The sequence below is a fragment of the Anomaloglossus baeobatrachus genome, chromosome 1 (genome assembly GCF_048569485.1).
Source record: "Anomaloglossus baeobatrachus isolate aAnoBae1 chromosome 1, aAnoBae1.hap1, whole genome shotgun sequence".
Lineage (NCBI taxonomy): Eukaryota > Metazoa > Chordata > Amphibia > Anura > Aromobatidae > Anomaloglossus > Anomaloglossus baeobatrachus.
Window position 1 is genome coordinate 96167857 of NC_134353.1, and position 10799 is coordinate 96178655.

Sequence of the window (10799 nt, forward strand, 5' to 3'; positions counted from 1 at the left end):
TCCGGTTTGCAGTATAGACCACCCATCCGACGAGAAGCCACGTCTGTGTTCCGTGGAAGTGGATGGGGAATCTGTAACAAGAGTCGTAGACTCAAGGAGCTTGGTGACCCTGGTGAGGGCCACCTCTGATGTCCACTTGATTCCAGGAAGGAAGATCCACGCCGGCTGCACCCACAATAATGAGACAGAATACCCGGTATCCAGCGTGGTCATTAAGACAGCCAGGGACAGTGGTTCCCATGATGTTTGTGTAGTCTCAGATTTACTGCACCCAATTATTATAGGTTGGAACTCTAAATTATTTGTGCACTTGTGGAAGCAGGGGGACGTATCCGGTTGCTTGTGTAAGAGCCGGAACAGCCCAAAGGAAATCCCACCACATTGGGAGGTGAAAAGGGGTCCTTGTTGGGGAGTTATGTGTGGTAAGGAGGAGATAGCACCTCCTAAAATTGACTGTCCTAAGTTAGGGGTGACCAAAGAAAATGATGAACGGACTCAACTTAGTGACAAAAGGACTAAGGGAATAACCAATGGTGTGACCGTTAAAAACGGGGTAGCTCCAGAAAGGGAGCCAGATATCTGGTTAAGTGGGGACATGATAGTCCAGGACGCCAGGGGGAGTGACGATGACTCCAGATTGGACACTGACTCTTATAAAAGGACAAGAGACTGCAGTGAGGTACAGACAATTGAGAAGGGTAAAACCTCCTCCAGACGCCGGCGACGTAATAAGCGCCGAAAGGTAGTGCAAGGTATACCATCTGAGGGTGCTGAAAAAGTGAAGTACCTGGTCGAGGAAAACACGTTGCCAGTAACAACTGCTAAAGTAGAGTCAGACAGCGATATCCTACACAAGAAAGATAAATCAGAAACTGAACTGACACATTGTAACGACAGACATCAGCAGGGTGACATGTCAAAAAATGAGCCAACCAAAGCAGTAATGGTAGTGTCTCCTATAGATTCCAAGCATGAAGCAGAAGGTCTGTCGGACAGGAGCGCTGTAGGAGGTGAAATCCTAGAGGGTAATACAGGACAAGGAATCCTGGAGAGTGTTGGTGAAGTACAAATCCATAGAGGTCATGGTGAGCTGACCGGTAAATTACCCAGTGTTGGGGTGATGAAGGGTGAAAATGGTGCCAAAGTTCTAAGAGGAACAGAGTACCACACTGAAGCGTGTGACACCCTGGCAGGAAAAAGAAGACTGAAGGTTACACTGCAGAGACCCACAAGGAAGTTGACGGCAATGCAGTGAAGACCCAAGAGACAGCTGGTGCTGTAGAAGTGAAAAAAGCCTCTGAGGAGGTGAAGTCTGGACCAGAGGTCTCATCAGGAACTGAGAGCCTGAGTGACCTGCCTGGTAAGATCAAGATGGAAGACATAGAGATTGTCTTGGTTAAGAAGAGTAGCAAACCCAAAGGCTCTGAGGCTGGAGCTGAACCGAAGGAGTGTGTAACTCAAGAGGTGGAGCTGTTGATGAGAGAAAAAGATAGATGCAAGAGACCAAAGGAATGGTCTAATATCCTTGAAGGTAAAGAAACCTGTCCATTCTTTAAGTGCATGGTAGATGTGCCCGAATACCTAAGAGAAGCCTGTGCCCATAAGTCAATGCATGAGAAGTTTAAGAAGGCCGTAGGGGCCTGTGAAGTGTACTTTGCCCCAGAGACTTGTCGGTTGGTGGTGTGCTCTGCAAGTGATGTCACAAAGGAGCGGGTGGCTATCCTGAGTGACATGCACCTGCAGTGTCTTCGCACGAAATGGCTCATCTCGGCACAGATGGAAGAAGACACCAGACGCTTGGATTGTATGAAGCAGCTCACTGCAGAATTTCAGGAAGTCGTGGTGGTGAAGAAATCATTAATTGGGCTCGCATTAAGAGCGCTGAGAAGAAACATTCAGCAAGCCAGGAAGGTTCCAGGTATTACAGCTGTTGAATTAGAAGAACACAGTGGAACATTCCAAATCTATGGGAAAACTGAAGAAGCAGTGAAAACAGCTCGAAAGCTGTTGGATTTTGTGGAAGAGGTCACACAAGTGCCCAGAGAACTTGTCAAGAAACTGATTGGCAGAAATGGAAGAGTCATGCAGGAGATGGTTGATACGTCCGGTGTGATGAGAGTAAGACTTGAGGTTCATCATAAAGCCAGGTTACCCTGTGAAGTTAGTATGGTTCCATGTGTCATGGTAGGAACAAAGGAGTGTGTTGAAAACGTACGAGTTCTCCTAGAATACCGCCTGGGATACCTGGAAGAACTAAAGCAAATGGATCTTGAAAGACAGAAGATTGCAGAGAAACTTTGTCAAGTTAGCGTGAGGTCGCGACCGCTTTCGGGCCAGGGCCCAGAGAAGAAGTGTAGTCCACCTGATGAATGTGCTGCCTTGACTGGCAAGGGAAGTAGGTCCTGTAGGGAAGGGAGCCTAGGTCATGGAAGACCTACTTATACATCAGGCTATGGCACAGACTCTGAAGGGTCCAAGCCCTCGAAGACAAAATCTAAAAGAAAAGATGGAAGGAGTGACTGGTCCATAGCCAAAAGTGGTGGTGGGAAAAGGCGGAGATGGAAAGGTGACCTGAGACATCATGAGAGAAGAGGCCATAGTAGATTGGCAAACAGAGAGTGCGCAGGGTCTAGTTATGGGAGATCTCCTGTCAGCTCGGTGGTGAGGTACCTGGACAATAGCCCCTCTAGTGGACTGGATAGCGCAGAGTCAGGCCGCACGGTAGTTTCGACTAAAGGAGTGTCTCGCTACCACACTGACTGTTGGAGACATTTATGGAACGATATGTCGGACTGGCGGCCGTGTCTGAGAAGAGGGTTCACTGAGGAGGGTTTGGTGACAGTGGCAGATGGTATGTCAGGAGCAGAAACTCAAAGTTGTCATAGAGGGCCCATTCGACTGGTAGGGTATGGTTTCCCTAATGCCCTGTCTCAGGGTCCCTGTAGGTTGTCGAGTGTTCCACCCTACAGGTTGGAACAGAGGGGGGGGATATGTAAGGATGCAACTGGCAATGTGGCAGATGGCCGGTATGTGTCACAGGGGTGGAAATCCTCTGCGATCTGAACCTGGAATGTTTCTCTGGAACTTGTAGTTCCATGAGGATTGTTGTACACATTCAGGGCTGGCTTCATGGGATGGTCAGAAGTGATGGGCGGAACTGACCATCCACATACCTCCCATACGTAGGTGTGTCTCAGGGGATTTAATGGAGTTGTCGTTTGTCACATGATCTCTGTGTGCTGGCGGGAGCCATCTTGGTTGGAGCACATGTGCAGGAGATCCTGTGCATACAGAGCTAGTGAGGGCTCTGAAATGTCAGGGAGCTGCAGAATCCACTGAGGCTTTGAGGAATTGGAACGTGTACAATGGCCGGGATGTTGAGCCCAGTGTGAGAGTCTCCCTGGACTGGATGGAGGCAGACTGACAGACTGCAAACCTACTGGCAGGTAACACCCCACAAAGGTGGACTTTACTGGCTGATGCCAGAGGATGAACTGTATGAACAATCGGCAGTTTAAACAGACAGTGAGACATTGTCCTGCGGGAAAGTGGCTGTGGCCCATTACACTGCGTGGTTTATGAGGATGTGAATAAATCACCGAGATTGTTTAAGTGACAAAGTGCTTGTGTGTGTCTTGATCCCACTGCCAGACGTGTGCCCCAAGACGTTCAGGGCCCAGGTCGTCACAATATATATATATATATATATATATATATATATATATATTCCATGCGTTGAAATCAGTTGTATATGTATCATACACTCACTGGGATGTTCCCAATAATTGGCCTAGCAGAGGACACATGAGTATTTTGGGCTACTGGCTCCTGAGCCATTTCTGGACATCATGCTGCTGCGTATTTATCTTGTGCTCTCCCTCAGTACTGTTTAGCTGCCTGCAGTCGATGACATTATCCTGATCCTTGCTTGGTTCCCTCCCTTCAAGACTCCTAGGAGAAATGCTAATACTGCTGGATTTCCTTTGTCAGTAAGAACTAGCTTCTCAGTTAGTGATCAGTGTTTTTATCCAGGACTCAATCTGTCCAGCTGTGTACTGGACTTGTGCGGGATTTTGTTCTGCCCTAGGGAGGACATTATCTGCTTGTTTGCTGTGCATATTATTCTGGACAATCACTGCTTGTTTGCTGTGCACATTATTCTGGACATTCACCCCTTGTTGCTGTTCATATTATTCTGGACCTGTTCATATTATCACCTGTTTGCTGTGCAAATTATTCTGAATATTCATCACTAGGTTGCTGAGCATACATCGGAATATTATTCTGGACTTTCACATATTAGTGCGGTTGCACTTACAAATTTTATCTGTTGTTGTCTTCTGTTATTCTATTATTTACACTGTTTATTATTTGTTAATACAGAGTATTTACCCAACCCTTGCCTCAGTGTCATTATATTCCACGCAATCAGATTCCAGAGTATCTACATATTTGCTACACTGTCACTGCTCTGGGCATAGTGCTGAGCTGGCTGTCAGTTAGTGCCGTTGACGTGGTTACAGCCGTCACTCACTCTGTAAGGCAGACCTGGGCAAGGGGCGGCCCGCGGGCCACATCCGGCCCGCCTACTGTCTGTGACCGGCCCGCCCATTAGATCAGAGATGGAGACGTGGTGCTGCTTTTCCTGCCTGGCAGGAACTTTTCAAATGTCACAGAAAATGCTGCCGGACAGGGAACAGTGGACAGATTCCTGCGTTCCGCTGCTACACTGTGCGGAGCTTCAGGATCGGTCTTCTGTTCCCTGCGGCAGCTTTCTCTGTGACAGACGCGCACCCTGATGTCAGCAGTACAGCACGTGTGTGTCATTTGAAAAGTTCCAGCCTGGCAGGAGAAGCGGCACCAGCCGGTGCCTGGACAGAGAGACGCAGCGGCGGGGGTCCATACAAGAACAACAGCGGCGCAGTCAGGGCCCATACCAGGGAAGAAGCAGCTCAGCGGGGAACCCGTACGGAGGTGCCTGAGGAGATAGAGGTGAGTGGTCACTGAAAACCTGAGGGGGAGGGGGAGGGGAAGGGGGTAACTGGTGTAATATTTGGGTGTAGTGATGTAGTATATGGGAATGTAATGATGTAGTTTTACAGGGGCAGTATATAGTGCTGTAATGTATTACAGGTGCAGTATATAGTGCTGTAATGTATTACAGGTGCAGTATATAGTGCTGTAATGCATTACAGGTGCAGTATATAGTGATGTAGTATATATATATATATATATATATATATATATATATACAGTATTGGGTAGAATTGAGTTAAGTATATCAGTCCGGCCCTCTAAAAGGATCCCAAGTTCTCCAAGTTCTCATGCGGCCCCATGAGAAATTTAATTGCCCACCCCTGCTGTAAGGAGTAGTGATTGAAGCTGCACTGGCCACCTTTATAACCAAAAGCCCGAGGCTACACGCAGAAATAAAGTTCATTTCCAAATACAGTTCATTTCCTCCTGGCAGCAGATGATTTTCTTGAGGGTTCAGAATGATGGTTAAGATTAAACCCATATCTGCAGATTAATAGCATTTTTTTTTACCTGATAGGTTCCCTCTAAACACACAACTACCACACCCATCCTGAGACGTCATCACTTGAACCGTCTCTTTGTCCAGCTATTTCCACATCTCTTTTCTCCTTTGTGCCTTTAAACTAATTTAACAATACTTTGAACTGTCCTCTCAGCTCTCATGCTGCTTAAAGGAAACCTGTCAACTGAATCTGTGAATCAGAGACTGGCTCTAGTATTACAGCCATTTAGAATTCCTTCTGAAACTAGTCCAAGAGGCAGGGTCCTGGAAACTTCTCCCAGTTTCCCTTGTACCGAAAACTCGCAGCTGTCTCTCTATGCAAACATATAGGGAAAGAACTGTCAATCAAGTCAGAGGGGAGAAAAAAAGCCATACTAGTCTAATTTCCTACTTTTTAAATAAGTTTTCTCTGAAATGCAACAGCATATTAACGAAACCAGACTCTGATTCATGCAGCTCATAGTTCAGGCAATATAAATCCTTTATAAGTTCAATTTAATTTTTGTCCAGCTTTAATATGGCTTCGAAAGCCACCATTCAACTATTTCCATATTAACCAAAGTCATAGATAAGTTATCTGTTAAAGGTTAATGACATCACCTTCGCCTAGATCATTCTTCTGCCTTTGACAGAGGTGACGATGTCTTCCAGTTACCAACTCTTCTATCCCTTGAGATCACAGACTTGATCCCCTCCTGGATTTCCTCCTACTTTTCAACTGTACTTTCAGTCCTAACTTCATTATCTCACCCTATCTCTGTTATTTTCCCTTAAGGCAGTGTCCTTGGATTGCCCACCCTTCTCCATTTATGCCTTTGGTCAGATGGCATGGCTCCTCAAATGCTATGACTTTTTGTACATGTTTTACACTGAGGCAACTCAAATTTGCCTCTAAATAGTGTATCTCAGATAAATTCTCTTTCTTCTCTCAATTGCTAATGCTCAAAATGGAAAAAAAGTAGCCTCATTATTTTTCCCCCATCTTAATTAAACTCCAGAACTATCAATCACTGTTAGTAGCTCAACACTTTTCCTAATCTTACTGACTCAGGGTAACCCTTGATACCATACTATCCTTTAATCTACACTCCCAATCCTTTACCTTCTTCTGCCACCGTTATCTTAAAAATACAGAAATTCCTCAGCACTGAAGCAGCAAAAAAGCTAGTATATACCTGTCATCATTACCCGCCTAGACTACTGTAACATTCTTCTCCAAGGCCTTCCATCCATCACTCTTTAACCTTTCCAACCCTCAGTCATCTTTGCTGCAGAATGAATCTAACCCTGCTCCTTCCTGTAAACCTCTTCAATGAATACTCATTGCACAGAACAGGATTAGAGATGAGCGAACCTGAGGTAGGTTCGGTTTTCAAATTGAACACCAACTTAAAAAAACAAGGCTGGGGTTCCACGTTCAAATGCTTTATGAGTGAACTTAACTCGCACGAGCAATGCTGTGCTCAAGTATGCTTGGTGCTCAGCCAAGTGTGAATGTTTTAATGGCTCACACTGGGGGTAACATCTGCGTGATCACATGTAGTGTACAACCCAAAAAAAAAATGTGAAAATGCCAGGCCACACTCCCCCGGAAGTGATCTGCTTATGGCTGGCTGTTTGATGGTGAACACTTAAATGGCCAATCAGTGATTCCGAACCTTCTCTGGCCAAGTTCAGACACGTGGCGGTTCGGTTCGTTTGCTGCTAGTAAACCGAACCTACAAAGGTTCGCTCATCTTAAAACAGGATGACAATGGCTGGTTTCTTTCAAAGACAGTGCCACAATTATCCATAGATTGTATGTAATAGTGCACGTCAGCCATGATAATGCCAATACTTTACAGTCAGATTTTATTTTCCATTTTAATGTAATGTTGAATACATACTGTATATATATAAAGTGCCTTGCAAAAGTATTCGGCTCCCTTGAATTTTTCAACTCTTCAGGCTTTAAACATAAAGTTAAAATTTTAATGTTATGGTGAAGAATCAACAACAAGTGGGACACAATTGTGAAGTTGAACGAAATGTATTGCTTATTTTAAACTTTTTTAAAAAATAAGTAACTGAAAAGTGTGACGTGCAATTTTATTCGACCCCTTTACTTTCAGTGCAGCAAACTCACTCCAGAAGTTCATTGAGGATCTCTGAATTATCCAATGTTGTCCTAAATGACTGATGATGATAAATATAATCCACCTGTGTGTAATCAAGTCTCAATGTTCTATTTAAAGCGCAAATAGCATCATGAAGACCAAGAAACACAACAGGCAGGTCTGTGATACTGTTGTGGAGAATTTTACAGCTGGATTTGGTTACAAAAAGTTTTCTAAAACTTTAAACATCCCAAGGAGCACTGTGCAAGCGATCATATTGAAATGGAAGGAGTATCATACCACTGCAAATCTACCAAGTCCTGCACGTCCACCCAAACTTTCATCTCAAACAAGAAGAAGACTGATCAGAGATGTAGCCAAGAGGCCCATGATCACTCTGGATGAACTGCAGAGATCTACAGCTGAGGTGGGAGAGTCTGACAACAATCAGTCGTACACTGCATAAATCTAGCCTTTATGGAAGAGTGGCAAGGAGAAAGCCATTTCTTAACGATATCCATAAAAAGTGTTGTTTAAAGTTTGCCACAAGCCACCTGGGAGACACACCAAACATGTGGAAAAAGGTGTTCTGGTCAGATGAAACCAAAATCGAACTATTTGGGCACAATGCCAAATGATATGTTTGGCGTAAAAGCAACACAGCTCATCTCCCTGAACACACCATCCCCACTGTCAAACATGGTGGTGGCAGCATCATGGTTTGGACCTGCTTTTCTTCAGCAGGGGCAGGGAAGATGGTTAAAATTGATTGGAAGATGGATGGTGCCAAATACAGGACCATTCTTGAAGAAAACATGTTGGAGTCTGCAAAAGGCCTGAGACTGGGACGGAGATTTGTCTTCCAACAAGACAATGATCCTAAACATAAAGCAAAATCTACAATGGAATGGTTCACAAATAAACGTATCCAGGTGTTAGAATGGCCAAGTCACAGTCCAGACCTGAATCCAATTGAGAATCTGTGGAAAGTGATGAAAACTTCTGTTCACAAACGCTCTCCATCTAAACTTACTCGGCTCCAGCTGTTTACAAAGGAAGAATGGGCAAGAATGTCAGTCTCTCGATGTGCAAAACTGACAGAGACATACCGCAAGCGACTTGCAGCTGTAATCGCAGCAAAAGGTGGCGCTACAAAGTATTAACTTAAAGGGGACTAATAATATTGCACGCCACACTTTTCAGTTATTTATTTTTTTAAAAAGTTTAAAATAAGCAATAAATATCGTTCAACTTCACAACTGTTTCCAACTTGTTGATTTTTTACCATGACATTAACATTTTTAATCTTTATGCTTGAAGCCTGAAATGTGGGAAAAGGTTGAAAAATTCAAGGGAACCAAATACGTTTGCAAGGCACTGTATACACTGTGTATATATATATATATATATATATATATATATATATATATATATACTGTATATGACATAAAATGTATTTTAGGATAATCGTTAGCTAGAAAGGGATGCTTGCCCTGCTGCCATAGGGAGGAAACAGTGAATAGGTCATCAAAGTAATTTATTTTAACGCGTTTCGGATACCTCTCCTTCAGGAAAAATTAGTTGTGATTTTTCTTGAAGAAGCAGAGGGGTTCTCTCTGAAATGTGTTAACATAAATCACTTTGATGACCTATTGACTGTCTCCTCCCTATGGCAGTGCGGCAATCATCCCTTTCTAGCCAACGGTTATCCTCAAATACATTTTATATCATATACAGTATATATATATTCCAGTATGTATATTCCTCTATTCTACTTTGGGCCACAGCAGCCATTACTTACAAGTGTTTATAGTTAGTTGTGACTTGCACAACTTTACAGGGTGAGCTCCCCATTTGATCACCCCCTAATATCTGATAAGACCCCTTTTCTGCGCTCCTGTCTTATAGTTTTCTTTCAGCATAAAATGTATTTAAACATACCGTCCCCCCCCCTAAGGTGCACAGTAAACATAGTTGTCTGGGTTGTTTTCATTTGCAGTTTTAGTACATACCTGTGCAATGCATATTTATTCCATCTCCCTTCTATCTTCCCTGTACCCAGCGGATACCGCTAATCCAGACTACGGAGCAGAATAGAAAGTGTTCTCTCCTTCACTAAAGAAAACATTGCTTGTAATGCATTTTTGCATCTACCAAAACGTTCCTCTAATGAGGTTTGAGAATGCTATAAATAACACTAATGAGACTTTGTCTTCCTATGTAATATATTTCCTTGATACGACTCACAATTCTCTGTATTGTGTTCAGGACTAAAAGCCAAAGGAACATCTTGCCGCTCTACAGCTACCACTATAAAAAATAAATGAGTTTAGAAATTCTATGGCCGGGATTCAAAAAAAAAAAAAATTAAAAAAGGCAAAAGTAATATTATCAGTATTTTCTCCCCATAAATAACCATCTTACAAGAAAATAGACTTCCATTAAAAGAGACCTGTTGGATTTACAGATGGAAGATTAACAGGTAGCCTTCCTATTCGCATAATGTATTCTAGAAGCCGTTGAGGAAACAGATAGCGCTATGATTGGAAGGGAGAGACTACAGCAATATCACAAGAACTACATAATGGCTCTTCAAAGCTCCAGCCAAGAGCTTTTGCATACGAGAGGATCCAAGGCACAGAGTGTACATAGTTCATAGTCAGTAGCAGGAAAATTGCTATTTCACGGCACTCGGGTGCTCCTGTGAGCACCGGTTTAAGGTCCACCGGGGCTATTGTCTATAATATAAATAAATTCAGTATTTTAGTCTCATTCCCTCTGGTATTTCATTTTTTTTTAATGTTTCCAGTAAATTGATCACATCTCAGTTTCTCGACATAAGTGCAGGACGATCCTATTGGGATGTGTAATTGTGGAAGATAATTGCACTGAGCTCCTGTATATTTAAAACCGTTTGGCGGCAACACCTTATTTTAACGGCACACTTGAGCTGCGCAATGGTTTCTTTTCTCAGAACCACAAATTTCATTTTGTCTCAAGGCATAAAACTTTTACATATAGAATGCACCGACTATCCATGGATCTGTAGAAGGGAAGGTGGCATTCAGTGCTGCGTAACAGAAATGTATTGTAGATGGACAATTCAGGCCAAAGGAGGACAATTTTTTTTATTGTTCTAACAGATATAAGGTGGGATAGCCCTG

At 43.4% G+C, this 10799-nt stretch overlaps 1 pseudogene; it reads left to right on the forward strand.

Moving 5' to 3' along the window:
* Nucleotides 1–1476: 1476 nt before the first annotated feature.
* LOC142303137 (RNA-binding protein FXR1 pseudogene) lies at nucleotides 1477–5869 on the forward strand (annotated as a pseudogene).
* The last annotated feature ends 4930 nt before the right edge of the window (nucleotides 5870–10799 follow it).